Consider the following 26,631-nt stretch of genomic DNA (forward strand, 5'->3'; position numbering starts at 1 on the left):
TACCTTTTTTCAATACATTGCCTTAGCAACACATTAATTCAGTAATAGACCTTCATAAATAGATCTGCAGGCACAGCAGCATTTTAACTATTCCATTTTTATGGATTAACAAATAACATGTTTTAGAATCAAGTCCATACCATGGAGTGCTCAGGTATTTATTATCTCTAATGCCCATCTATGGGGAGCCCCCTGTCTGCAGTATTGTAATACATATACACACAGACTACACTTGGATTCAATAACACTTCTTTTATTGCTGACGATCCACCCAGATACATATCGCTTATGACATTATACACTTGTCTGCTTCAGAATGTATTGTGCATGATCACACAGCAACTATGCCTCTATGCTGCTCCTCTCCTCCCAGGGACTGCACACCGGGTTTCCATGGTGACGGCCTCACTGACGCACATCGCGTAATACGCGATGACGTCATCTTCCAGCGCTACAGCAGCCGAACGGGTCCCCGCCGGGCGAGCGCTGCACACTTCACTGCACTTGGGTCTCTGGGATATAAGGTGAGTTTTTCAGTATGTTATTTATCCTGATGACAATTTTGCATTAAAATTGAAACGTTGACAGACCGTGGCTGCTGATTCATTCCTGCAAACCTGAGTGCCGCACACTGCTGAGAATCTATTCATCCTTTGGAAAAGTGAGGGCACCAGGGCACAGTGCATTAGTTATTGGAGTGCCGGACCGTCTCTTACCTATATATATATATATATATATATCAGTACGGTACAGTAGTCCATTGCTCTACCTCTGTGTCGTCAAGTATACTATCCATATCTGTGCTGCATTGTAGTTGTGGGCAGTATATAGTAGGAGGACAGTGCAGAATTTTGCTGACCACCAGTATATATATATATATATATATATATAGCAGTACGGTACAGTAGTCCATTGCTCTACCTCTGTGTCATCAAGTATACTATCCATATCTGTGCTGCATTGTAGTTGTGTACAGTATATAGTAGGAGGACAATGCAGAATTTTGCTGACCACCAGTATATATATATATATATATATATAGCAGTACGGTACAGAAGTCCATTGCTCTATCTCTGTGTCATCAAGTATACTATCCATATCTGTGCTGCATTGTAGTAGTGCGCAGTATATAGTAGGAGGACAGTGCAGAATTTTGCTGACCACCAGTATATATATATATATATATATATATAGCAGTACGGTACAGTAGTCCATTGCTCTACCTCTGTGTCGTCAAGTATACTATCCATATCTGTGCTGCATTGTAGTTGTGCGCAGTATATAGTAGGACAGTGCAGAATTTTGCTGACCACCAGTATATATATATATATATATATATATATACATATATATAAATATATATATATATATAGCAGTACGGTACAGTAGGCCATTGCTATTGATATATTACTGGCATATAATTCCACACATTAAAAAATGGAGAACAAAAATTTGGAGGGTAAAATATGGAAAGATCAAGATTCACTTCCACCTCGTGCTGAAGCTGCTGCCACTAGTCATGGCCGAGACGATGAAATTCCATCAACGTCGTCTGCCAAGGCCGATGACCAATGTCATAGTAGAGAGCATGCAAAATCCAAAAAACAAAAGTTCAGTAAAATGACCCAAAAAGCAAAATTAAAAGCGTCTGATGAGAAGCGTAAACTTGCCAATATGCCATTTACGAAACGGAGTGGCAAGGACTGACTGAGGCCCTGGCCTATGTTCATGGCTAGTGGTTCAGCTTCACATGAGGATGGAAGCACTCATCCTCCCGCTAGAAAAATGAAAAGACTTAAACTGGCAAAAGCACAGCAAAGAACTGTACGTTCTTCTAAATCACAAATCCCCAAGGAGAGTCCAATTGTGTCGGTTGCGATGCCTGACCTTCCCAACACTGGACGGGAAGAGGTGGCGCCTTCCACCATTTGCACGCCCCCTGCAAGTTTTGGAAGGAGCACCCGCAGTCCAGTTCCTGATAGTCAAATTGAAGATGTCACTGTTGAAGTACACCAGGATGAGGATATGGGTGTTGCTGGCGCTGAGGAGGAAATTGACAAGGAGGATTCTGATGGTGAGGTGGTTTGTTTAAGTCAGGCACCCGGGGAGACACCTGTTGTCCGTGGGACGAATATGGCCATTGACATGCCTGGCCAAATTACAAAAAAAATCACCTCGTCGGTGTGGAATTATTTTAACAGAAATGCGGACAACAGGTGTCAAGCCGTGTGTTGCCTTTGTCAAGCTGTAATAAGTAGGGGTAAGGACGTTAACCACCTAGGAATATCCTCCCTTATACGTCACCTGGAGCGCATTCATCAGAAGTCATTGACAAGTTCAAAAACTTTGGGTGTCAGCGGAAGCAGTCCACTGACAACTAAATCCCTTCCTCTTGTAACCAAGCTCCTGCAAACCACACCACCAACTCCCTCAGTGTCAATTTCCTCCTTAGACAGGAAAGTCAATAGTCCTGCAGGCCATGTCACTGTCAAGTCTGACGAGTCCTCTCCTGCCTGGGATTCCTCTGATGCATCCTTGAGTGTAACGCCTACTGCTGCTGGCGCTGCTGTTGTTGCTGCTGGGAGTTGATCGTCATCCCAGAGGGGAAGTCGGAAGACCACTTGTACTACTTCCAGAAAGCAATTGACTGTCCAACAGTCCTTTGCGAGGAAGATGAAATATCACAGCAGTCATCCTGCTGCAAAGCGGATAACTCAGGTCTTGGCAGCTGCGGTGGTGTTAAACGTGTGTCCGGTATCCACCGTTAATTCACAGGGAATTAGAAAATTGATTGAGGTACTGTGTCCCCGGTATCAAATACCATCTAGGTTGCATTTCTCTAGGCAGGCGATACCAAGAATGTACACAGACGTCAGAAAAAGAGTTACCAGTGTCCTAAAAATGCAGTTGTACCCAATGTCCACTTAACCACGGACATGTGGACAAGTGGAGCAGGGCAGACTCAGGACTATATGACTGTGACAGCCCACTGGGTAGATGTATTGCCTCCCGCAGCAAGAACAGCAGCGGCGGCACCAGTAGCAGCATCTCGCAAACGCCAACTCGTTCCTAGGCAGGCTACGCTTTGTATTATCGCTTTCCATAAAAGGCACACAGCTGACAACCTCTTATGGAAACTGAGGAACATCATCGCAGAATGGCTTACCCCAATTGGACTCTCCTGGGATTTGTGACGTCAGACAACACCACCAATATTGTGCGTGCATAACATGTGGGCAAATTCCAGCACGTCCCATGTTTTGCACATACATTGAATTTGGTGGTGCCGAATTTTAAAAAAAACGACAGGGGCATGCAAGAGATGCTGTCGGTGGCCCGAAGAATTGCGGGCCACTTTCGGCACTCAGCCACCGCGTGCCGAAGACTGGAGCACCAGCAAACACTCCTGAACCTGCCCTGCCATCATCTGAAGCAAGAGGTGGTAACGAGGTGTAATTAAACCCTCTATATGCTTCAGAGGATGGAGGAGCAGCAAAGGGCCATTCAAGCCTATACATCTGCCTACGATATAGGCAAAGGAGGGGGAATGCACCTGACTCAAGCGCAGTGGAGAATGATTTCAACGTTGTGCAAGGTTCTGCAACCCTTTGAACTTGCCACACGTGAAGTCAGTTCAGACACTGCCAGCCTGAGTCAGGTCATTCCCCTCATCAGGCTTTTGCAGAAGAAGCTGGAGAGATTGAAGGAGGAGCTAAAACGAAGCGATTCCGCTAGGCATGTGGGACTTGTGGATGGAGCCCTTCATTCGCTTAACCAGGATTCACGGGTGGTCAATCTGTTGAAATCAGAGCACTACATTTTGGCCACCGTGCTCGATCCTAGGTTTAAAGCCTACGTTGTATCTCTCTTTCCGGCAGACACAAGTCTGCAGAGGTGCAAAGACCTGCTGGTGAGACACTTGTCAAGTCAAGCGGAACGTGACCCGTCAACAGCTCCTCCTTCACATTCTCCCGCAACTGGGGCTGCGAGGAAAAGGCTAAGAATTCCGAGCCCACCCGCTGGCGGTGATGCAGGGCAGTCTGGAGCGAGTGCTGACATCTGGTCCGGACTGAAGGATCTGCCAACGATTACTGACATGTCGTCTACTGTCACTGCATATGATTCTGTCACCATTGAAAGAATGGTGGAGGTTTATATGAGTGACCGCATCTAAGTAGGCACGTCAGACAGTCCGTACATATACAGGCAGGAAAAAGAGGCAATTTGGAGGCCCTTGCACAAACTGGCTTTATTTTACCTAAGTTGCCCCCCCTCCAGTGTGTACTCTGAAAGAGTGTTTAGTGCAGCTGCTCACCTTGTCAGCAATCGGCGTACGAGGTTACTTCCAGAAAATGTGGAGAAGATGATGTTCATCAAAATGAATTATAATCAATTCCTCCGTGGAAACATTCACCAGCAATTGCCTCCAGAAAGTACACAGGGACCTGAGATGGTGGATTGCAGTGGGGACGAATTAATAATCTGTGAGGAGGGGGATGTACACAGTGAAAGGGGTGAGGAATCGGACGATGAGGAGGAGGTTGACATCTTGCCTCTGTAGAGCCAGTTTGTGCAAGGAGAGATTGATTGCTTCTTTTTTGGTGGGGGCCCAAACCAACCAGTCATTTCAGTCACAGTCGTGTGGCAGACCCTGTCGCTGAAATGATGGGTTTGTTAAAGTGTGCATGTCCTGTTTATACAACATAAGGGTGGGTGGGTGGGAGGGTCCAAGGACAATTCCATCTTGCACCTCTTTTTTCTTTAATTTATCTTTGCATCATGTGATGTTTGGGGCCAAGAATTTTTAAGTGCCATCCTGTCTGACACTGCAGTGCCACTCCTAGATGGGCCAGGTGTTTGTGCCGGACACTTGGGTCGCTTAGCTTAGTCATCCAGTCACCTCGGTGCAAATTTTAGGACTAAAAATAATATTGTGAGGAGTTCAGAATAGACTGGAAATGAGTGGAAATTATGGTTATTGAGGTTAATAATACTATGGGATCAAAATGACCCCCACGTTTTATGATTTAAGCTGTTTTTGAGGGGTTTTTGAAAAAAAACATCCGAATCCAAAACACACCCGAATCCGAAAAAAAAATTTCAGGGAGGTTTTGCCAAAATGCGTCCAAATCCAAAACACGGCCGCGGAACCGAATCCAAAACCAAAACACAAAACCCGAAAAATGTCCGGTGCACATCTCTAGTAATCACTAGGGTCTCTCACATGCTAAGCAGGGGAGTTCTGCCTCCTACCAGTGGCGGAACTAGAGAGTGGTGGCCCCAAGTGCAACAATATGCTTTGGGCCCCCCCCCCACCACCACCATTCCTAGCACTCCACACCTGACACAAACCCACAGAAGAAAAACAAGAGACTGTTAGTGCCTTGCTGAATTGTTTACTTAATTCTTATATAGCGCAGAAAATTCCGTTGCGCCTTAGAATTGGAAACAGTGATAAAACAAAACTAGGTAATAACATACAGCAATAGAGGTAGGAGGGCCTGCTCACAAGCTGACTTAAATATGTATAGCTCAATCTTTATTATACCCCTTTCAGACCACCTGTGGCGGGTCGCACCTGGGAGCCTGACACGGGAGCTCCCAGGGTGCGACCCGAATCAGGCGCCCTGCTGCCGCTGTCTGCAACCCGGCGTATTGCTGGGTTGGTCACCAGCGGTGATGTGGCGTGGTGCCGGGTTGGTCACCAGCGGTGACGCGGCATTGGTCATCAGCGGTGACGCAGTGTGGGCGGCACTTGGAGAGCACATGATTTCCAAGTGCCACCCGTACACACACAGTGAATGGGAAACGGGTCGCATCAATCTGGCTCCCGTTCACACCGCACAGTGAGCCGGGTTGAACACAATTTCAACCCTGCTCGCGACCTGTGTGCCTAGGAGGACACACTTGGACTTTCCTTGGGGGTTAGTGATATTTTTGAATGCACAGTTGGGTCCTGTGCCTTAACAAGTTTAATTTCGTTTAACTCTTATACAGGGAGGAGGGTTTACATCATCATTATGAGACGCAGAACCACCAGTCATAAACACAGGCCAAGCCTTTCCTTGCCACTTCGTGTAGTGAATAACATATTGCCAATTTTATGTTTCTTATCAGCTAACTTAACTTTTTTTTATTTTATCACTGTAAAATATGGCTTCTTTGATTTTACATGCCCTCTACGCCATTGAGCATCGGTCTTAGCAAATGATGTTGACGGACTTGCATTGTCAATGACATGACTAGTGGCAGTAGCTTCAGCACTAGCAGTAGGAAGTGGTTCCTGATCTTTCAATTGTTTTCCTCCATTTCTATCAACATGAAGTGGGGTACTGCAACAGAATTGCACAAATGAGTCAGAAATATGTATAATAATTACACACTGTGGTTGACTTCACTGACAGCGTTGTACAAATGAGTCAGAAATGTATAGAATAATGACACACTGCGGTTGACTTCACCGACAACGTTGCACAAATGAGTCAGAAATAAGCATATTACACACTGCGGTTGACTTCACCGCCAGTGTCGCACAAATGAGTCAGAAATATGTATAATAATTACACACTGTGGTTGACATCACCGACAGCATTGCACAAGTGAAACAGAAATATGTAGAAGTATTTTTTATATCACACACCGGCGGTTACAGTGTCACACAAATGAGTCAGAAATATATATAATATTTACACACTGCGGTTGACTTCACCGACAGCGTTACACAATACGTGTATGAGTAGAAAATAATATACTGCGGTCTGACCAGCAGTTTTACAGTACTTATGAAAATGAAATAAAAATTGTATAGTACACTGGGGTACAGCACAAACTAAAATATATATATATTTGATAATTATAATTTTAGGCTATTTATTTTTAGCTTTTATTATTTTCATTTTACACTGGGGCAGAGCCCCTGGATGGATGGATGGATGGATGGATGGATGGATGGATGGATGGATGGATGGATGGACAGATCACCCCTTTCAGATACTGCAGACAGAGAGAGCACCCCTTTTAGATACAGCACACAGAGCACACGCCCCACGCCACCCAGTACTGAGACGGACACATCCGTCCAGTACACTCTCCAATGCCGGAGTGAAGATGGCGCCGATCCCCGGGGACTTATATAGGATCCAAAACCTGCAAGAATCCGACACTGGGATGATGATGTTTTGCCTCGTTTTGGGATCCGAGTAAGGCGGGAAGTCTCAAGCTGGACTCGGATATCAAAGTTTGGGGGGGGGTTCCGTTCCTCGAACCTGCTCATCCCTAGTTTTTAACCATGAAACATGCGCACATTTAAAAACTGTCCCTAGTGGATAGTGGGGAGTGGTCACTCCTCTGCGCCCAAGACCTCCTGGAGTGATAATCGAGGCCTAATTGCTGGCACGTCTGGAAGAGGAGGAATATTTACTTCAAGCATCCTTCTAAGGGACACTGACACCCTCCCAAGCTGAATCTGAGCTTCAGAGATATGCAGACAAGAATCCCAGGCAGAGTTTCCTGGCCACTGAGTGGTAGCTCTTTGGATCTACCATGAAACAATTAGCTGGCTGTGTGGATCAGTCCCCCCTGGACCTCCTCTCCTCATACCATTTTCAGACATGAGGCTATATAGGAAGGCATTCCATTTACCAGGGTAGTGGGCTGGGGGACCCAGCAGCCCACAGAGAGTTTCTGATCCCATAGTCCACCAGTGAGGGAGCATAAGTACATTACACTTCAAAAAACATAGTAAACTACATACAGTAGATTAGCTTTATACATGTTATGCAGACTTAAAATATACTCAGTCTGGTTCCGCACACCAGGCTTTACACAGCCAGGCACTGCAGCACAGACTCTTCAGTAAAAAAATATCTATTTAATACATTTTTATTTTACTAACATTTATAATACTTTAGCTGTTTTGCTGCTGGCTTTTACCCGGATGGGAGCTACTCTCCCTGTCCCCAGCACTTGCAACAGTCAGACTCCCCCTCCTGCAGGCTGAGTTGTGCTGGGGCTCTCTCTTGGTGCAGCTCACCAGATATTACCAGCCTGAATTGCTGCACCCACTGGACTGCCATTCCCTCTCAGCGCTGGGGGGTATTATGAGCTGTCTTTCTTGGCGCCCCAGATACCGGCTCCCGCTACATAGCCAGAGTCTCCAGAGCTCGTGGGGCTGGTGGCACACCTTTGCCACTTAAGTGTGTGGAAGGAGGTGAGCTGGCAATGGGACCAGACCCGGCGACAGGGGGGGTCAAAGGCCCCAAGGTTCTGCCTATTAAACATGGTTGCAGGCTGTGGCTGTGTGGCGGCTGCCGCGGCTAGCAAGGAGAGATTATAATTTATGTGGATCAAGTTGCACCCCTCTGGTAACCCTCCCACTGACCTGCCCCAGGTCACCTGTCCAGATCCCCATCGTGTCAGAATGATGTCACCTGCACGACGCTGCAGGTGATATCAGTGGCAATGGTCTGGGTCTCCACCTAATAGGAGCAGGACTGTGGTTGGCTGACTGCAGGACTCAGGAGAAACAGCCTCAGGCAGCGTTAGGATCCTGGAGCCTGGACAACGGCAGTGTTGGTAAGTGAGTGTGGAAACTCAGTCTTTCTCGTTATGAGCAGTCTAAAGGGGGGTACTCACGGAGCGATAATCTAAGCAATCTGACTAGATTGCTTAGACTTTAAGCATGATCGGTCCGTGTGTAGCCCCCCAGCGATAATGATGCGCAGCCCCGCGCATCGCTATCGCTGCTGCTAGATTGGCCTGCATGCTGGGTGAAATTAGTGCCCCCCCCCGTCTCCTCCCGCACGCTCAGCACACATCGCGCTGTGCTGAGCGGGGGGGAGAGATGTGTGCTGAGCGGTTCGATCAGAACACATCTCTCCCACATTGACCCGTGAATACGGGCCTTAAGGCTCTGAGCAGACATTCCAAAAAAAAAAAAAGGATAATATTCACTATGCATATGCAATCAGTGTAATATAAAAGTGCAAATACTGCAGGGAGGGATGTGTGGGTGGTATCTGGGTCGACTCCACTTAGGTCGACACCCATTATGTTGACACACATTGGTCGACAGTGAATAGGTCGACACTATAAATACGTCGGCATGACCATTAGGTCGGCATGAACAAGGTCGATATGCAAAAAGGTCGACATGAGTTTTTCACTTTTTTTGAACTTTTTCATACTTTGCGATCCACGTGGACTACGAGTGGGAACAGTAACCTGTGCCGAGCGCAGCAGTAGAGGAGCGAGGCACCATGTCCGAATCTCGCGAGCCATGCGAGGGGACACGGTGCACTAATTGGGGCTCCCGGTCACTTTACGAAAAAAACGTCACCAAAAAAACATGAAAAACTCATGTCAACCTTTTTTCATACCGATCTTTTTCATGTCGACCTAATGGCCGTGTTGACCTATTTCTAGTGTCAACCTAGCCACTGTCGACCAATAGGTGTCGACCTAAACACTGTCGACCATGGGTCCCACACCCGTGTGGGTCTGTGGTCAAGGGGGTTAGTTAGGGGCAGATGTATCAGTGTACAGGGCCCCAAGATTTCTGTTGCCAGCCCTGAATGGGATTGGGACACAGACACAGGCGATGAGAATTTATAATAATCAGGACAAGTCCCAATAATTTATAAATAGGCACATTAAGCAAAGATGACTCTTAAAAATATCCATTTAGTGGAGTTATTGCCTCTTTGTCAACCTCTCCCATATCTCTATACCTGTTAATGTGCCCATCATTCCATTTCCCTTGGCATAAGAAGCATGTGCTTGACACAGATCTAAGCAACACTGTATGACTAGAGCAGGATAAATTAAAAAAAAACAGCCGTCTGCTTCTCCCCATATCACCTTCTACCTCTTGTGGGCTACACAAAGGACAGAGGCAGCCTTTCAATTATCTGTTGTTGTTATTATTATTATTATTATCCTTTATTTATATGGCGCCACAAGGGTTCCGCAGCGCCCAATTACAAAGTACATATGCACATAATAAAAACAGGAAAACAGTGACTTACAGTTGAAGACAATATAGGACAAGTACAGGGTAACTAAGCAACTACACCAGTAAATGACAGAGATAAGTCCTGGTGGCCAAAAAATGTGGGATCTGGGCAGTTGAGGATTATTAGAGTAAGAAAAGTATAAGCAGATGAGGGAAGAGGGCCCTACTCGTGAGAGCTTACATTCTAAGGGGAGGGGGTAGACAGACAGGGGTGACACAGATGGGGTACATAGAGACTGTGGAACAGAGGGTGAGGGTGAGATTTGGCTTGGTTTGGTAAAGAAATGGGTCTTAAGAGCCCGTTTGAAGTTTTGTAGAGAGGTGGAGAGTCTGAGGGGGAGAGGTAAAGAATTCCAGAGAAAGGGAGCAGCACGTGAAAAATCTTGGAGATAGGAGTGGGAGGAAGTAATCAGAAGACAGGAGAGTCGGCGTGCATTAGCAGAGCGAAGAGGACGGGTGGGAGAGTAAAGGGAGATAAGGTCAGAGATGTAAATGGGAGAGGAGTGGGTGAGTGCTTTGTAAGTGAGTGTGAGAAGTTTGAATTGGATTCTGAAAGGGAAGGGAAGCCAGTGAAGATTTTGTAGGAGAGGGGAGGTGGACGTAGTGCGTTTGGTGAGGGAGATAAGCCGGGCAGCAGCATTGAGTATAGATTGGAGTGGAGAGAGGTAATTGTCAGGGAGGCCAGTTAGGAGGAGATTACAGTAGTCCAGTCTGGAAATAATCAGTGAGTGAATAATGATCTTAGTGGCATCCTGGGTGAGAAAAGGTCTGATTCTGGAATTGTTTTTGAGATGAAAATGACAGGTTTGTGAGAGGTGCTGAATGTGTGGTTTGAAGAGGGAGGAGTCAAGGATTACGCCAAGACAGCTTACTTGGGGGCTAGGGGAGATAGTCGTGCCATCAATGGATAATGAGATTGTGGGAGGTGAGGTTGTGCGGGAGGGTGGGAAGATGATCAGCTCAGTCTTAGACATGTTGAGTTTAAGAAAGCACTGGGACATCCAGGAAGAGATAGCAAAGAGACAGTTGGAGGTACGAGTGAGGAGAGCCATGGAGAGATCAGGGGAGGAGAGGTAGATTTGAGTGTTACCAGCATAGAGGTGGTTTTGGAAGTTAAAAGAACTAAAGAGTTCACCTAAAGAGGACGTATAGAGAGAGAAAAGGAGAGGACCAAGAACAGAGCCTTGGGGGACACCAACAGTTCGTGGAAGTGGGGAGGGGGAGGTAGCATCATGAGAGGAGACAGAAGGAACGATCAGAGAGGTAGGAGGACAGCCAGGAGAGGGCAGTATCACGCAGACCAAGAGAGTGAAGGATTTGCAGAAGGAGAGGGCGGTCCACAGTGTCAAAAGCAGCAGAGAGGTCAAGAAGAATAAGCAGAGAGTAGTGGCCATTAGATTTGGCTGCATGGAGGTCATTGCAGACTTTTGTGAAGGCAGTTTCAGTGGAGTGGAGAGAACGGAAACCAGACTGGAATGGGTCAAGCAGTGAGTGAGAGGAAAGAGAGGCAGTGAGGCGATTATAGACAATACGCTCAAGAAGTTTGAAGGCAAAGGGGAGGAGAGATATGGGTCGATAGTTGGAGAGAGTGTTAGGATCAAGGGTAGGTTTTTTAAGAATAGGGGAGACAAGAGCATGCTTGAAGGCAGAGGGGACAGTGCCCGATGAGAGGGAGAGATTAAGAAGGTGGGCAAGATGGGAACAGACAGAAGGAGAGAGGTAGCAGAGGAGGTGGGAGGGGATAGGGTCGAGTGGGGAGGTTGTGGGGGTGGAGGAATGGATGAGGGCCATGACTTCCTCGCCAGATACATGGGGGAAAGATGTCAGAGTTGGTAAGAGGCAAGTGATGGGAGGTGGCTGGTTGCTGGTCTGGTGGGATGTGATATCCAGATGTATGGAGTCAATCTTGGATGTGAAATAAGTGGCAAAGTCAAGAGCAGATAATGAGGAAGGGAGAGGAGGGGGTGGTGGGCAGAGGAGGGAGTTAACAGTGGCAAAGAGGCGCTGGGGGTTGGAAGACTGGGTAGAGATGAGGATTTTGAAGTGTGATTGTTTAGCAAGGGAAAGGGCAGCACTGAAGGATGAGAGCATGAATTTGAAATGGAGGAAGTCTGCTTTAGAGCGTGATTTCTTCCACTATCGCTCGGCAGTACGTGAGCATTTTTGTAGATATCTGGTGCATTTGGTGTGCCAGGGTTGTGGTGTTAATCTGCGAGGGTGAATAGTGGTTGGCGGAGCAACAGAGTCAAGGGCAGAAGTAAGAGATGCATTGTATAGGGATGTGGCTTGTTCAGGGCATGTGAGAGAGAGAAGAGGAGAGAGAAGTGAGTCAAACAGGGAGGACAGGGATGAGGTGTCAATAGCCTCAATGTTACGCTTAGTGATGGTAGTCTTAGGAGGGAGAGATGGGGAAGCAGAGATAGATAAGTTGAAAGAGAGCAAGTGGTGGTCAGAGAGGGGAAAAGGGGAATTGGAGAAATCAGAAATATCACAGCGGTGAGTGAAAACCAGATCCAGTGAGCTCCCGTTCACATGGGAGGGTGAGGTGGTCCACTGGGAGAGACCAAGTGAAGAGGTGAGGTTAAGGAGTTTAGAGGCAGGTGATTTTGTAGGGTTATCGATAGGGATGTTGAAATCACCTAGAATAATGGAGGAAATGTCGGAAGAGTGGAAGTGAGGTAGCCAGGAAGCAAAGTTGTCGAGGAATTTGGAGGAAATGCCAGGTGGACGGTAAATGACAGCAACTCGAAGATTAGTAGGTTAGTAGAGGCATATTGCATGGACCTCAAATGTAGAGAATGTAAGAGATGGTTCTGGAGGTATAAGTTAGTATGTGTAGCTTAAGGGTAAAAGGATCCATGGCGACCCCCGGGTCGGGGTGTGTGTGAGAATGTGAGGCCCCCAGCAGAGAGAGCAGCAGTGGTGTCATAGGGAGTAATCCAGGTTTCTGTAATGGCCAGGAGGTGCAGGGAGTTGGAAATAAAAAGGTCATGAGTGGGGGCCAGTTTGTTACAAACAGATCTGGCATTCCAGAGTGCACAGAATAGGGGGTAGGAGTTTGTGGGAGAGATGTGAATGAGATTATCAGGATTGCTGTAGTGTTGAGGTAGGAGTAATTTGATAGGAAGGGATGAAGAGGGTGTTATGATGATGCTGGGGTCTTGGCTAGGAAGGGAGACTGCAGGAGTGAGGCAGGGAGGGAGTGCAGTATGATACTGGTGGAGGAGAGGTGAGGAGACAGGCAGAGGAGGGAGAGAGCAGTGTTGAGTGGTGGGGTATAAATGGTGTGAAGGGGCAGAAGTGAATTGCAATGGGGAAACAGAAGAGGGGAAGGGAGGCAGACAGAGGAGAGGAGAGAAGATGAGATGCAGGAGACTGGGAGAGAGGGATAGAGGCGGTACCAGGGGACAGAATAAAGGATTAGGAAGACAAAGATTAATGGGGGATGTTGCCAGCCTGGCCATAGTGTGGATGGGGTAAATAGTGGTAGTAAAATGAGAATAGGCGGAGGAGTGGTGGCTGAATGAGAGAGCAGTGAAGTTTGTAGAAATAAATACGATTTGCAAGTATTTAAAATGTTGTTAATGTCTACAGGTTAACAGTAAGTCAAATATTAGATGGAAAATTACACAGTGTTGACAAACCGCAAGTCAGTGTTACTTCATTAAATATGCTTCTCAATAAAACATTTGTTTTCCAGGTATTTGCAGGGTCAGAGTAAAAGTTGCATTACAGGTGTTTTTGCAGAAAGTGAATGTATAGTATCCTGAGTAAGTGAGGATTGGAGAATATTAGGTGTGTATGAACATTTATAGCTGCCGTCCAAGTATTAGTGGATTGTGTTGTTTTTTTTGATTGGTGTTTCCATGCAGTTTCCGTCCAGTTGAAGTCCAGTATAAATCACAGACGAAACCCTTAGAAATTTTCTCCCTTTGAAATCTTTCAACCCACAATGATTCAGCTAGACTACACATGTGTATGTGAGCACATTGATTGATTGGACCCTCCCCTAGCCCATCACCCATTTGAAGCAATAAAACTTACACAAACAAATGGTGTGTAGGGATGAAACCATCACACATTCCCCAAATAACTAAAAATAAAACTTGATTAACTCTGCTAATAATAATTAATACACTAGACATACCTATAGCTAAGCATTCATGAGATTCATATATGATAATTAGCGGACGCAGTACAGCTTCCTGGTGATTGTTGTCCCACTAGACATACCTATAGTTAAGCATTCATGATAGAGCAGACAGTAATGCAGAGGGATACCAAGGAGCCTTCTCCTGGGAAGAATTGCATAATGTAGCCCATGTGCCACAAACACCATTTAGCAATGGCATTAGCTGCCGGGCCAAGCTCAGAAACGCTTTACATTCTGGAGCTTGGTGAGTTTCGCAGTTTACCAACTGCCGTAGAAACTTTTGGTGGCTGCTTTTATGATCACAATAGGAGGAATGCAACAGATATCTTCGACTGTTTTTGGAGACATTTGTTAAATATTCTTCATAATAACTTTTTTATATTTTAGCATAAACTAAAAAATGTTTTATATGTGCATTGACTGAGTCTCCGTTCTTTATTGCGTGCGGATTTCAAAGGGTCCACAAATGATTACTGACATGACTGTTGCTCTACTGTCCTGCTGGTGCTTCTGACCTGTTGTATAGCAGCGAGACAGATATTTTATATACCGCACTCTTGGGGAGATGTATCAAGCCTTGGAGAGAGAGAGAGAAAGTGGAAATGTCCAAAGCACCCAATCATCTTCTGTCACTTATCCAGCACGGGTGTAGTATGTTATGCCAGCTGTCGGGATCCCGGCCGCTGGCATGCCAGAAGCAGGGAGAACGCAAATGAGCCCATTGCGGGCTCGCTGCGGTCGCCACGCTGAGGGTATGGTGGTAACGCACGCCACGCTATTTATTCTTCCTCCAAGGGGATCGTGGACCCCCAAGAGGGAGAATAGTTGTCGGTATGCCGGAGGTCGGGATTCCGACACCGGTATACTGAGCGCTGGGATCCCAACAGTCAGCATACTGAATACCACCCGGTCCAGCACAGTACATGATATGATATCTGTAGATAGAAGCATCATTTGCTTTTGGCAAATACTCAACTTTATCTCTCTCCGCGGCTTGATACATCTCCCGGAAAATATCATGTCTCCCTTTCACTCAATCAACAAGTTAAATTAATAATTTGACAATGGCTTGTCAATACCCTTCTGGTACATTTACTTTGATTTATCATTCACGTTTCTTCCATGCCAGGCAGAGGCGGATTGGGGACTTAAAGTGGCCCTGGTAAAATATGAAAAGTGGCCTCATGTAGGTTAGAGTAAGTCAGCTTTAAGCGAGATTGGGGTTAGCAAATTGTTAGCATTAGCCACAATGGTGTCACAGGAGGTGGAGATCACACCAGTAGGTGAGGCATTGTACTGGTAGGCAGTCACAGCACCAGCAGGAGGATCCTGTCACAGGAGGTGGAGATCACACCAGTAGGTGAGGCATTGTACTGGTAGACAGTCACATCACCAGCAGGAGGCTCCTGTCACAGGAGGTGAAGATCACACCAGTAGGTGAGGCATTGCACTGGTAGGCAGTCACAGCACCAGCAGGAGGATCCTGTCACAGGAGGTGGAGATCACACCAGTAGGTGAGGCATTGTACTGGTAGACAGTCACAGCACCAGCAGGAGGATCCTGTCACAGGAGGTGGAGATCACACCAGTAGGTGAGGTATTACACTGGTAGGCAGTCACATCACCTGCAGGAGGATCCTGTCACAGGAGGTGGAGATCACACCAGTAGGTGAGGCATTGTACTGGTAGACAGTCACAGCATCAGCAGGAGGATCCTGTCACAGGAGGTGGAGATCACACCAGTAGGTGAGGTATTACACTGGTAGGCAGTCATATCACCTGCAGGAGGATCCTGTCACAGGAGGTGGAGATCACACCAGTAGGTGAGGCATTGTACTGGTAGACAGTCACAGCACCAGCAGGAGGATCCTGTCACAGGAGGTGGAGATCACACCAGTAGGTGAGGCATTGTACTGGTAGGCAGTCACATCACCTGCAGGAGGATCCTGTCACAGGAGGTGGAGATCACACCAGTAGGTGAGGCATTGTACTGGTAGGCAGTCACAACACCAGCAGGAAGAATGTGTCACAGGAGGTGGAGATTACACCAGTAGGTGAAGCATTGTACTGGTAGGCAGTCACAGCACCAGCAGGAGGATCGTGTCACAGGAGATGCAGATCACACCAGAAGGTGAGGCATTGCACTGGCAGGCAGTCACAGCACCAGCAGGAGGATCCTGTAACAGGAGGTGGAGATCACACCAGTAGGTGAAGCATTGCACTGGCAGGCAGTCACAGCACCAGCAGGAGGATCCTGTCACAGGAGGTGGAGATCCCACCAGTAGGTGAGGCAGTAAACTGGTAGGCAGTCACAACACCAGCAGGAGGATTGTGTCACAGGAGGTGGAGATCACACCAGTAGGTGAGGCATTGTACTGGAAGGCAGTCACAGCACCAGCAGGAGGATCCTGTCACAGGAGGTGGAGATCACACCAGTTGGTGAGGCATTGTACTGGTAGCAGTCACAGCACCAGCAGGAGGATCCTGTAACAGGAGGTGGAGATCACACCAGTAGGTGAAGCATTGTACTGGTAGGCAGTCACAGCACCAGCAGGAGGATCCTGTCACAGGAGGTGGAGATCACACCAGTAGGTGAGGCATTGTACTGGTAGCAGTCACAGCACCAGCAGAAGGTTCCTGTCACAGGAGGTGGAGATTACACCAGTAGGTGAGGCATTGTACTGGTAGGCAGTCACAGCACCAGCAGGAGGATCGTGTCACAGGAGGTGAAGATCACACCAGTAGGTGAAGCATTGTACTGGTAGGCAGTCACAGCACCAGCAGGAGGATCGTGTCACAGGAGGTGAAGATCACACCAGTAGGTGAGGCATTGTACTGGTAGGCAGTCACAGCACCAGTAGGAGGATCCTGTCACAGGAGGTGGCGATCACACCAGTAGGTGAGGCATTGTACTGGTAAGCATTCACAGCACCAGCAGGAGGTTCCTGTCACAGGAGGTGGAGATCACACCAGTAGGTGAGGCATTGTACTGGTAGGCAGTCACAGCACCAGCAGGAGGATCCTGTCACAGGAGGTGGCGATCACACCAGTAGGTGAGGCATTGTACTGGTAAGCAGTCACAGCACCAGCAGGAGGTTCCTGTCACAGGAGGTGGAGATCACACCAGTAGGTGAGGCATTGTACTGGTAGGCAGTCACAGCACCAGCAGGAGGATCCTGTCACAGGAGGTGAAGATCACACCAGTAGGTGAGGCATTGCACTGGTAGGCAGTCACAGCACCAGCAGGAGGATCCTGTCACAGGAGGTGGAGATCACACCAGTAGGTGAGGCATTGTACTGGTAGACAGTCACAGCACCAGCAGGAGGATCCTGTCACAGGAGGTGGAGATCACACCAGTAGGTGAGGTATTACACTGGTAGGCAGTCACATCACCTGCAGGAGGATCCTGTCACAGGAGGTGGAGATCACACCAGTAGGTGAGGCATTGTACTGGTAGACAGTCACAGCACCAGCAGGAGGATCCTTTCACAGGAGGTGGAGATCACACCAGTAGGTAAGGTATTACACTGGTAGGCAGTCACATCACCTGCAGGAGGATCCTGTCACAGGAGGTGGAGATCACACCAGTAGGTGAGGCATTGTACTGGTAGGCAGTCACATCACCTGCAGGAGGATCCTGTCACAGGAGGTGGAGATCACACCAGTAGGTGAGGCATTGTACTGGTAGGCAGTCACATCACCTGCAGGAGGATCCTGTCACAGGAGGTGGAGATCACACCAGTAGGTGAGGCATTGTACTGGTAGGCAGTCACAACACCAGCAGGAAGAATGTGTCACAGGAGGTGGAGATCACACCAGTAGGTGAAGCATTGTACTGGTAGGCAGTCACAGCACCAGCAGGAGGATCGTGTCACAGGAGATGGAGATCACACCAGAAGGTGAGGCATTGCACTGGCAGGCAGTCACAGCACCAGCAGGAGGATCGTGTCACAGGAGATGGAGATCACACCAGAAGGTGAGGCATTGCACTGGCAGGCAGTCACAGCACCAGCAGGAGGATCCTGTAACAGGAGGTGGAGATCACACCAGTAGGTGAAGCATTGCACAGGCAGGCAGTCACAGCACCAGCAGGAGGATCCTGTCACAGGAGGTGGAGATCACACCAGTAGGTGAGGCATTGTACTGGTAGACAGTCACATCACCAGCAGGAGGTTCCTGTCGCAGGAGGTGAAGATCACACCAGTAGGTGAGGCATTGCACTGGTAGGCAGTCACAGCACCAGCAGGAGGATCCTGTCACAGGAGGTGGAGATCACACCAGTAGGTGAGGCATTGTACTGGTAGACAGTCACAGCACCAGCAGGAGGATCCTGTCACAGGAGGTGGAGATCACACCCGTAGGTGAGGTATTACACTGGTAGGCAGTCACATCACCTGCAGGAGGATCCTGTCACAGGAGGTGGAGATCACACCAGTAGGTGAGGCATTGTACTGGTAGGCAGTCACATCACCTGCGGGAGGATCCTGTCACAGGAGGTGGAGATCACGCCAGTAGGTGAGGCATTGTACTGGTAGGCAGTCACATCACCTGCAGGAGGATCCTGTCACAGGAGGTGGAGATCACACCAGTAGGTGAGGCATTGTACTGGTAGGCAGTCACAACACCAGCAGGAAGAATGTGTCACAGGAGGTGGAGATCACACCAGTAGGTGAGGCATTGTACTGGTAGGCAGTCACAGCACCAGCAGGAGGATCCTGTCACAGGAGATGGAGATCACACCAGAAGGTGAGGCATTGCACTGGCAGGCAGTCACAGCACCAGCAGAAGGACCCTGTCATAGGAGTTGGAGATCACACCAGTAGGTGAAGCATTGTACTGGTAGGCAGTCACAGCACCAGCAGGAGGATCGTGTCACAGGAGATGGAGATCACACCAGAAGGTGAGGCATTGCACTGGCAGGCAGTCACAGCACCAGCAGGAGGATCCTGTAACAGGAGGTGGAGATCACACCAGTAGGTGAAGCATTGCACTGGCAGGAAGTCACCGCACCAGCAGGAGGATCCTGTCACAGGAGGTGGAGATCACACCAGTAGGTGAGGCATTGTACTGGTAGCAGTCACAGCACCAGCAGGAGGATCGTGTCACAGGAGGTGGAGATCACACCAGTAGGTGAGGCATTGTACTGGTAGGCTGTCACAGCACCAGCAGGAGGATCCTGTCACAGGAGGTGGAGATCACACCAGTAGGTGAGACATTGTACTGGTAGCTGTCACAGCACCTGCAGGAGGATCCTGTAACAGGAGGTGGAGATCACACCAGTAGGTGAAGCATTGTACTGGTAGGCAGTCACAGCACCAGCAGGAGGATCCTGTCACAGGAGGTGGAGATCACACCAGTAGGTGAGGCATTGTACTGGTAGCAGTCACAGCACCAGCAGGAGGTTCCTGTCACAGGAGGTGGAGATCACACCAGTAGGTGAGGCATTGTACTGGTAGGCAGTCACAGCACCAGCAGGAGGATCGTGTCACAGGAGGTGAAGATCACACCAGTAGGTGAAGCATTGTACTGGTAGGCAGTCACAGCACCAGCAGGAGGATCGTGTCACAGGAGGTGAAGATCACACCAGTAGGTGAGGCATTGTACTGGTAGGCAGTCACAGCACCAGCAGGAGGATCCTGTCACAGAGGTGGCGATCACACCAGTAGGTGAGGCATTGTACTGGTAAGCAGTCACAGCACCAGCAGGAGGTTCCTGTCACAGGAGGTGGAGATCACACCAGTAGGTGAGGCATTGTACTGGTAGGCAGTCACAGCACCAGCAGGAGGATCCTGTCGCAGGAGGTGGCGATCACACCAGTAGGTGAGGCATTGTACTGGTAGGCAGTCACAGCACCAGCAGGAGGATCCTGTCACAGGAGGTGGAGATCACACCAGTAGGTGAGGCATTGTACTGGTAGACAGTCACATCACCAGCAGGAGGTTCCTGTCACAGGAGGTGAAGATCACACCAGTAGGTGAGGCATTGCACTGGTAGGCAGTCACAGCACCAGCAGGAGGATCCTGTCACAGGAGGTGGACATCACACCAGTAGGTGAGGCATTGTACTGGTAGCAGTCACAGCACCAGCAGGAGGTTCTTGTCACAGGAGGTGGAGATCACACCAGTAGGTGAGGCATTGTACTGGTAGGCAGTCACAGCACCAGCAGGAGGATCGTGTCACAGGAGGTGAAGATCACACCAGTAGGTGAAGCATTGTACTGGTAGGCAGTCACAGCACCAGCAGGAGGATCGTGTCACAGGAGGTGAATATCACACCAGTAGGTGAGGCATTGTACTGGTAGGCAGTCACAGCACCAGCAGGAGGATCCTGTCACAGGAGGTGGCGATCACACCAGTAGGTGAGGCATTGTACTGGTAAGCAGTCACAGCACCAGCAGGAGGTTCCTGTCACAGGAGGTGGAGATCACACCAGTAGGTGAGGCATTGTACTGGTAGGCAGTCACAGCACCAGCAGGAGGATCCTGTCACAGGAGGTGGCGATCACACCAGTAGGTGAGGCATTGTTCTGGTAGGCAGTCACAGCACCAGCAGGAGGATCCTGTCACAGGAGGTGGAGATCACACCAGTAGGTGAGGTATTACACTGGTAGGTAGTCACATCACCTGCAGGAGGATCCTGTCACAGGAGGTAGAGATCACACCAGTAGGTGAGGCATTGTACTAGTAGACAGTCACAGCAACAGCAGGAGGATCCTGTCACAGGAGGTGGAGATCACACCAGTAGGTGAGGCATTGTACTGGTAGGCAGTCACATCACCTGCAGGAGGATCCTGTCACAGGAGGTGGAGATCACACCAGTAGGTGAGGCATTGTACTGGTAGGCAGTCACAACACCAGCAGGAAGAATGTGTCACAGGAGGTGGAGATCACACCAGTAGGTGAGGCATTGTACTGGTAGGCAGTCACAGCACCAGCAGGAGGATCCTGTCACAGGAGGTGGAGATCACACCAGTAGGTGAGGCATTGTACTGGTAGCAGTCACAGCACCAGCAGGAGGATCCTGTAACAGGAGGTGGAGATCACACCAGTAGGTGAAGCATTGTACTGGTAGGCAGTCACAGCACCAGCAGGAGGATTGTGTCACAGGAGGTGGAGATCACACCAGTAAGTGAGGCATTGCACTGGTAGGCAGTCACAGCACCAGCAGGAGGATCCTGTCACAGGAGGTGGAGATCACACCAGTAGGTGAGGCATTGTACTGGTAGACAGTCATCGCACCAGCAGGAGGATCCTGTCACAGGAGGTGGAGATCACACCAGTAGGTGAGGTATTGTACTGGTAGGCAGTCACAGCACCAGCAGGAGGATCCTGTCACAGGAGGTGGAGATCACACCAGTGGGTGAAGCATTGCACTGGCAGGCAGTCACAGCACCAGCAGGAGGATCCTGTCACAGGAGGTGGAGATCACACCAGTAGGTGAAGCATTGTACTGGTAGGCAGTCACAGCACCAGCAGGAGGATCGTGTCACAGGAGGTGAAGATCACACCAGTAGGTGAAGCATTGTACTGGTAGGCAGTCACAGCACCAGCAGGAGGATTGTGTCACAGGAGGTGGAGATCACACCAGTAGGTGAGGCATTGCACTGGTAGGCAGTCACAGCACCAGCAGGAGGATCCTGTCACAGGAGATGGAGATCACACCAGTAGGTGAGGCATTGTACTGGTAGACAGTCACCGCACCAGCAGGAGGATCCTGTCACAGGAGGTGGAGATCACACCAGTAGGTGAGGCATTGTACTGGTAGGCAGTCACATCACCTGCAGGAGGATCCTGTCACAGGAGGTGGAGATCACACCAGTAGGTGAGGCATTGTACTGGTAGGCAGTCACATCACCTGCAGGAGGATCCTGTCACAGGAGGTGGAGATCACACCAGTAGGTGAGGCATTGTACTGGTAGGCAGTCACAACACCAGCAGGAAGAATGTGTCACAGGAGGTGGAGATCACACCAGTAGGTGAGGCATTGTACTGGTAAGCAGTCACAGCACCAGCAGGAGGATCCTGTCACAGGAGGTGGAGATCACACCAGTAGGTGAGGCATTGTACTGGTAGGCAGTCACAGCACCAGCAGGAGGATCTTGTCACATGAGGTGGAGATCACACCAGTAGGTGAGGCATTGTACTGGTAGGCAATCACAGCACCAGCAGGAGGATCGTGTCACAGGAGGTGAAGATCACACCAGTAGGTGAAGCATTGTACTGGTAGGCAGTCACAGCACCAGCAGTAGGATTGTGTCACAGGAGGTGGATATCACACCAGTAGGTGAGGCATTGTACTGGTAGCAGTCACAACACCAGCAGGAAGATCGTGTTACAGGAGGTGGAGATCACACCAGTAGGTGAGGCATTGTACTGGTAGGCAGAGTCAGCACACCAGGGTGACAAGTACACACATTAAATGATTATTGCTACATAATCCAACAGAAGGGTAGGTTTTGATGAACAGGTGAGTTTTCAGTGCCCGTTTTAAATTTTGCAAGATTGGGGAGAGTCTAATAGAGCAAGGGAGCTTGTTCCAGTGAAGAGGGGCAGCGTGGGCAAAATCTTGGATTCAGGCATGGGAAGTAGTGACCAGAGTAGACGAGAGGCAACGGTCATTGGCCAACTGGAGTGGGCGTGCGGGAGTATGTAGGGAGATGAGGTTGGAGATGTATGGTGCAGTGGAATTAGAGAGGGCCTTGTATGTAAGGGTAAGGAGTTTGAAGAGGATTCTGTGAGGGAATGGGAGCCAGTGTAGGTTTTGTTGAAGGGGAGTGGCAGATGTCAAACACCCACTGGAAGTGAAGGTATTGGTATTATAGATATATAAGGGTTGTTTGGATGGACTAGCAACACTCATTACCTTGAAAAAGACCATAGAGGGGGTTGAAACACGTTAGTGAGGATCAGTCGACTGGAGAGTGCAAGGAGGACATTACCTTAAGGAGTGCAGTGCCTGCGAGTCTACCCGGGATACCGCATTGTGATATATTATCCTCCCTATGCCCTTTTGGAACTGATTAAAACCCAGTTCCAAGATTTCTGGTAATTACCCATTTGCAATCACTGCCTGTATGATACCATTCTTGAGTGTTGTATACTGTACATGTACCTATGGATTTATTTTATTGTATGATGTGTGCTTTTTTATTATAAAAGAAAACGTATTATGCTATGCGTTTGGCACAGTACTGATGAAATTTCTATTGGAAAGAAATTAGGATTTTGGATTCTGTGTTTTAAAGGGACAGTACACGTCATAAAGGAGAGTGACTATATTTGAACCTGGCGCCATCTAAGGAATCACTCACCTTTGACATTTCGTTTCTGAAGAGACAGTATGCCTTTTTGCTGATGACTCAAAGGTACGCAACAGGGTAGACTCACCAGGACGGGTTTGATTTTGTAGGAGGATCTAGGTAGATTGGTCAAGAATGTGGCAACTACAGTTTAATACCAAATCATGCACTTGAGTCTCAAAAGCACAAAGGCTAAATAACGAATTAACAGCACTATAATGGAAATTACTGAGGAGGATTAGGCTCTAGGCCAAATTACTAATGGGGCGGAAGGGACTACATCTCCAGACCAACATATAGAAATAGCCCATCATCAGAGCTGTAACTAGACTTACCTTGAGGGGAAGGGACATGACAAAATCGAAAAAAGAAAGCCCCTTCCTACATTTTGTGCATATATATATATATATATATATATACATATATATATATATAGTACTTGGTAATGGCGGCACTCAGCAGACTCATTCAAAGATGCAAAAAGCCTTTTATTTTCGGTCCTACGCCGTTTCGGGGAAACCCCATCTTCAGGGACAAACAGTACATGCATGTACTGTTTGTCCCTGAAGACGGGGTTTCCCCGAAATGGCGTAGGACCGAAAATAAAAGGCTTTTTGCATCTTTGAATGAGTCTGCTGAGTGCTGCCATTACCAAGTACTGTTACAGGAGTGTTTATTCCCTGGATGGCACCGCAGCAAGTATCTGCTACCCACAAGTGAGTGCCGAGCCTTTCCAAATGCTATATATATATATATATATATATATATATATATATATATATACACAACTGCATAGGACTGGCACTCCATGATGCATAAAATAACCTCACTGGTGCCTTCACATATGCAAATGTATAGTATAAATACAGAGAAGCAATGGTGCGGCATCAGCTAGGTCTTGGCAACCTGACTGGTTTATTGAGTATTCTTCTAGCTGAGTGCCGCACAATTGCTTCTCTCTCTCTCTCTCTCTCTCTCTGTATATATATATATAGATAGGCGTCTCTATCATGGGTGAAATGTGTGTTGTGCACACGGGCCCCTGGGTCCATGGGGGCCCACACCGCACACAAGTTGTTTTAAACTTTCCTTTCCAGAGTCGTGCAAAAAATCACTTCCCAAATGGCTGCCGCGCATGCACAGTAGTAAATATGTCTCCTTCAGACCATGGCGGGTGCCATCTTTCCGAAGACCTGCGCATGCACAGTGGATTCTGGCACAATGCTGGAGCCTACGGCGTCGTAGAAAGGAGGGAGCCCACCAGGACTCTGCACAGGGGCCCCCTTCTCTCTTAAAACACTTCTGTGTGTGTGTATATATATATATATATATATATACTAGGTGCTTCATCGCGCCCTACGGGCGCTCTTCACACCGTCGCAAGGGGCTATGCCCCCTTAACCCTTGCATGCCTTTCTGGGGTTCAATATTTGTGTTTTATGGAGTATTACCTGCATTCCTTTGTTAGTGGTTAAATATTGCACAATGAAAGGGCGTGCGATGGTGAAGGAGGCGCAGCCCCTTGCGACGGCATGAACAGCACCTGCAGGGCATGATGTACAGAATGTAGCGGGTGCGGGGGGGGACTGCGATTGGGGGAGGGTGTCTGTAGCAGCTGCGGGTGGAGGGGAGGCGGTAGCGGGGGGGGGCCCGGATGGGGAAGGGCCGGGAGGTGCTGCGGATGGGGGAGGGTCAGAAGAGTGGGGGCTTCAGATGGGGGACAGGTCCGGAGGCACTGCAGGTGGGGGAGGGGCAGGGGTGCCATGGGTGGGAGAGGGGCAGGTGCGGGGATGTTACGGATGGGTGAAGGGTTTTGGAGGTGCTGTGGGATGGGAAGGGGCGGGGGTGCCAGGGGTGGGGTAGGGGGACCGGAGGCCCCATGGGTGGGGGAGGAGCAGGTACAGGTGGTGCGGCGTATGGTGGTCTTGAGGCGCTGCAGGTGGTGGAGGGGCAGGTGTGGGGGTGCCGTGGGTGGGTGAGGGGGGGCCACGGATTGAGGAGGGTGTCTGCAGATGCTGTGGGTAGAGGGGGGGCAGGTGTGGGGGGAGACATATATGGGGGGTGGATGGTAGAGGGGGCCTGGAGGTGCTGTGGGTGGTGGAGGGGCGGGGGAGTGGGAGCCGCGGGTGGTGGAGGGGGTCTGGAGGCACAGCGTGTGGGGGAGGGGAAGGTACGGAGGTGTGGTGCATTGGGGAGGGGTCTGGAGGCGCTGCGGGTACTGTAGCTGCCTAAAAAGGTAGTTGGAGGGTATGCAGTAACAGGGCCAGGACAGGGATGAGAGGGCCAGAACAGGGGTGAGAGGGCCAGGACAGGGGTGACAGGGTCAGAACACGGGTGACGGGGCCAGGACAGCGGTGGTGGGGCCAGTACAGGGGTGACGGGGCAAGGACAGGGGTGACGGGGCCAGGACAGGGGCGACGGGGCCAGGACAGAAATGACAGGGACAGGATAGGGGTGACATGGCCAGGGTAGGGGCGGCAGGACCAGGACAGGGTCAGTATAGGGTTGACAGAGCAAGCACAGGGGTGACAGGGCCAGGATAGGGGTAACAGGGCCAGCATAAGGGTGACAGGGCCAGGATAAGGATGACAGGGCCAGGATAAGGGTGAAAGGGCCAGGATACGGGTGAAAGGGCCAGGATGAGGGTGACAGGGCAAGGCCAGGGGTGACAGGGACATGACAGAACACAGGACAAGGGAGAGATTGGTATTAGGGACAAAACAGTGGTGACAGACAGATGTGTCTTACCGGAGTCACTGCTGCTGTTGGGATCTGCTGCTGGTGGAGACTTGGCATGGCTGACTCTCTCAGGCTGGAGTCCTGCTTCCCCTGCCCGTCCGCATCCCTCCCCCACTCCTCAGTCACACACCACGAACCTCGCACAGCTGCCGGGCACTGTGGTAAGGGGAGACTGTGAGTGACTGGTTAGCCCCCAGGAGACGCTGCGGCTGGAGGGAGGAGGGGGTCATAGCATGCACGCGGCGCGGACCTCGCGGCTGCCGGGCACTGTGGAAAGGGGAGACTGGGAGTGACTGGTTAGCTCCCAGGAGACGCTGCGGCTGGAGGGAGGAGGGGGTCGGAGCCTGCAAACAGCGCGGACTTCTGCAGCGCTACCCGCCAGCTAAAGTGTGTGAAGGAGCTGGGCGCACCTCACTGTGGGTGGCAGCGC

The 26,631-nt window shown here is 49.5% G+C and overlaps 1 long non-coding RNA gene across 1 annotated transcript in view; it reads left to right on the forward strand.

The window, feature by feature from the left end:
• The first annotated feature begins 384 nt into the window (after positions 1-384).
• LOC134956664 (uncharacterized) overlaps positions 385-26,631 on the forward strand; it is a 109,510-nt gene continuing 83,263 nt past the window's right edge. Inside the window, exon 1 of the long non-coding RNA XR_010186073.1 lies at positions 385-524. This is a non-coding gene — a long non-coding RNA (uncharacterized LOC134956664). The remainder of the gene's footprint in view (positions 525-26,631) is intronic.

Source organism: Pseudophryne corroboree, chromosome 9, assembly GCF_028390025.1.
Source record: "Pseudophryne corroboree isolate aPseCor3 chromosome 9, aPseCor3.hap2, whole genome shotgun sequence".
Classification (NCBI taxonomy): domain Eukaryota; kingdom Metazoa; phylum Chordata; class Amphibia; order Anura; family Myobatrachidae; genus Pseudophryne; species Pseudophryne corroboree.